Source organism: Arachis hypogaea, chromosome 15 (genome assembly GCF_003086295.3).
Source record: "Arachis hypogaea cultivar Tifrunner chromosome 15, arahy.Tifrunner.gnm2.J5K5, whole genome shotgun sequence".
Lineage (NCBI taxonomy): Eukaryota > Viridiplantae > Streptophyta > Magnoliopsida > Fabales > Fabaceae > Arachis > Arachis hypogaea.
Window position 1 is genome coordinate 56,814,745 of NC_092050.1, and position 4,033 is coordinate 56,818,777.

The 4,033-nt window shown below is 35.2% G+C and overlaps 1 non-coding gene across 1 annotated transcript; it reads left to right on the top strand.

Moving 5' to 3' along the window:
• Positions 1-371: 371 nt before the first annotated feature.
• LOC112753428 (small nucleolar RNA R71) lies at positions 372-479 on the top strand. Its single transcript, XR_003177816.1, has one exon. It is a non-coding gene; the product is annotated as a small nucleolar RNA R71 (small nucleolar RNA).
• The last annotated feature ends 3,554 nt before the right edge of the window (positions 480-4,033 follow it).

Genomic DNA, 4,033 nt, shown 5'->3' on the forward strand with positions numbered 1-4,033 from the left:
GCTATTGCAGGGTTCTCAGGATCATAGGCTTCTTCTTCAGAAGATGCCTCTTGAGTACTGTTGGATGCAGCTTGCATTCCATGCAGACTCTGAGAGATCATATTGACTTGCTGAGTCAATATTTTATTCTGAGCCAATATGGCATTCAGAGTATCAACCTCAAGAACTCCCTTCTTCATAGGCGTCCCATTACTCACAGGATTCCTTTCAGAAGTGTACATGAACTGGTTATTAGCAACCATGTCAATGAGTTCTTGAGCTTCTGCAGGCGTTTTCTTTAGGTGAATGGATCCACCTGCAGAGGTGTCCAGTGACATCTTTGATAGGTCAGATAAACCATCATAGAATATATCCAGGATGGTCCATTCTGAAAGCATGTCAGAAGGACACTTTTTGGTCAACTGTTTGTATCTTTCCCAAGCTTCATAGAGAGATTCACCTTCTTTCTGTCTGAAGGTTTGAACATCAGCTCTAAGCTTGCTCAGCTTTTGAGGAGGAAAGTACTTGGCTAAGAAAGCCGTGACCAGCTTATCCCAAGAGTTCAGGCTGTCTTTGGGTTGAGAATCCAACCATAATCTAGCTCTGTCTCTTACAGCAAAAGGGAAAAGTATGAGCCTGTAGACTTCAGGATCTACTCCATTAGTCTTAATAGTATCACATATCTGCAAGAATTCAGTTAAGAACTGAAAAGGATCTTCAGATGGAAGTCCATGAAACTTGCAGTTCTGCTGCATTAGAGAAACTAATTGAGGTTTCAGCTCAAAGTTGTTTGCTCCAATGGCAGGAATGGAGATGCTTCTTCCATGTAAATTGGAATTAGGTGCAGTAAAGTCACCAAGAATCTTCCTTACATTATTATTATTTTCGGCTGCCATCTCTTCTGCCTGTTCGAAAATTTCTGAAAGGTTATCTCTGGATTGTTGTATTTTAGCTTCTCTTAATTTTCTATTCAGAGTCCTTTCAGGTTCTGGATCTACTTTCACAAGAATGTTCTTATCCTTGCTCCTGCTCATATGACAAAGAAGAAGGCACAGAAAAATAATAATAATAATAGAGATCCTTTATATCACAGTATAGGGATCCCTGTGTGAGTGGAAGAAAAGAGGGGGAGATAAAGAATGTGATGTAAAGGAAGAAACACAACTGTATGGATGGAAGAGATGTGAGATGAGATGTTAGGATATGAATGAATAAATAGAGTAAGATGGGGGAGGGAAAGTTTTCGAAAATATTTTTGAAAAAGAGTTAGTGATTTTCGAAAATGGTTTTTGAAAAATGTTAGTAATTTTCGAAAATTTTTGAAATCAAAAATAAAATTAAAAATAATTAGTTAATTAAAAAGAAGTTTTTGAAAAAGAGAGAAGATATTTTCGAAAATTAGAGAGAGAGAGTTAGTTAGGTAGTTTTGAAAAAGTTAAGAAACAAACAAAAAGTTAGTTAGTTAGTTGAAACAAATTTTGAAAAGATAAGAAGTTAGGAAGTTAGAAAAGATATTTTGAAAAGATATTTTTGAAAAAGATAAGAAGAGAAGACATTTTTAAAAAGATATGATAGAGATTAGTTTTTGAAAAAGATTTGATTTTTGAAATCACAATTAATGACTTGATTCACAAGAAATCACAAGATATGATTCTAGAACTTAAAGTTTGAATTTTTCTTAACAAGCAAGTAACAAACTTCAAATTTTTGAATCAAAACATTAATTGATTATGTTATTTTCGAAAATTTGATATAAAAATAAGAAAAAGATTTTTGAAAAATATTTTTGGAATTTTCGAAAATAACTAAGAATTTTGAAAAAGATTTGATTTTGAAAAAGATTTTGAAAAAGATAAGATTTTCAAATTGAAAATTTGATTTGACTCATGAAAGGAACTTGATTTTTTTAAAAAATTTTGAAAAAGTCAACTCAAATTTTCGAATTTGATGAGAGAAAAAGGGAAAGATATTTTTTTGATTTTTGAAATTTTTATGAAAAACATGAAAATTATGCAATGCATGAAATTTTTAGATCAAAACAATGAATGCATGCAAGAATACTATGAATGTCAAGATGAACACCAAGAACACTTTGAATGCCAAGATGAACATCATAGACACAATTTTGAAAAACTTTTAATGCAAAGAAAACATGCAAGACACCAAACTTAGAATTCTTTAATGCTTACACACTAAGAATTCAAGAATGCATATGATAAACATGAAAAGACACAAACCAAAAAATCATCAAGATCATACAAGAAGACTTACCAAGAATAACTTGAAGATCATGAAGAACACTATGAATGCATGATATTTTCGAAAAATGCAAGATGCATATGCAAGTGACACCAAACTTATAATGTGACTCGAGACTCAAACAAGAAACAGAAAAATATTTTTGATTTTTATGATTTTCTAAATTTTTTTTTTTCGAAAATTTATTGAAAAGGGAAAATAAGGATTCCAAAATCTTTAACATGAATTCCAGGAATCTTGCATTCTTAGTCTAAAGCTTCAGTCCAGAAATTAGACATGGCTCACTAGCCAACCAAGCTTTCAAAGAAAGCTCCAGTCCAAAACACTAGACATGGCCAATGGCCAGCCAAGCTTCAGCATTTAACACGAGAGTATATTGCTCTTGATAACAGATTGCAAGCCTCAGTCCAAATAAATTTAGACATGGCTTTACAGCCAGCCAGGCTTCACATGCTTCATGAAACACTAGAATTCATTCTTAAAAATTTTGAATAAATTTTTGAAAACATTTTTATTTTTTTTTTTCGAAAACAGATGAGAAAATTTTGAAATATTTTTTTGAAAAATTTTTGGAAATAAAATAAAAAGAAAATTACCTAATCTGAGCAACAAGATAAACCGTCAGTTGTCCAAACTCAAACAATCCCCGGCAACGGCGCCAAAAACTTGGTGCAGTTGCCGGATCAAACTTGGCACTGATGTTACCGGACCAAAAGCTTGCCGAAAACTCAAACAATCCCCGGCAACGGCGCCAAAAACTTGATGCACGAAATTGTGATGTCCAGGCTCGAACAATCCCTTGCAACGTGAGCAACTTGGTGCACGTAATCGTGATTACACACTCATAATTTGTCACAACTTCGATACAACTAACCAGCAAGTGCACTGGGTCGTCCAAGTAATACCTTACGTGAGTAAGGGTCGAATCCCACGGAGATTGTTGGTGTGAAGCAAACTATGGTCACCTTGTAAATCTCAGTTAGGTAGATATAAATGGATAATAGTGTTTTCGAATAATAAATAAAAGAATAGGGATAGAGGTACTTATGTAAATCATTGGTAGGAATTTCAGATAAGCGAATAGAGATGCTTTTCATTCCTCTGAACCTCTGCTTTCCTGCTATCTTCATCCAATCTGTCTTACTCCTTTCCATGGCTGGCTTTATGCAAGGGCATCACCGTTGTCAGTGGCTACATTCCCTCCTCTCAGTGAAAGATATGCTCACATGCTCTGTCACAGCACGGCCAATCATCTGTCGGTTCTCGATCATGCTGGAATAGGATTCACCCTCCTTTTGCGTCTGTCACTAACGCCCAGCACTCGCGAGTTTGAAGCTCGTCACAGTCATTCAGTCATTGAATCCTACTCGGAATACCACAGACAAGGTTTAGACTTTCCGGATTCTCTTGAATGCCACCATCATTCTAGCTTACGCCACGAAGATTCCGGTTAGGAGATCTAAGAGATATTCATTCTAGCTTAATTCATGTAGAACAGAAGTGTTTGTCAGGCACGCGTTCATAAGGGAGAAGGATGATGAGCATCACACATAATCATCACCTTCATCATGTTCTTGGGTACGAATGGATATCTTAGAAGCGAAATAAGAAGAATTGAATAGAAAACAGTAGTACTTTGCATTAATCTTTGAGGAACAGCAGAGCTCCACACTTTAATCTATGGAGTGTAGAAACTCTACCGTATGAAAATACATAAGTGAAGGTCCAGGCATGGCCGAGATGGCCAGCCCTTAAACGAGATCAATAGTCTCCTAAGATGAACAATGGAATAAAA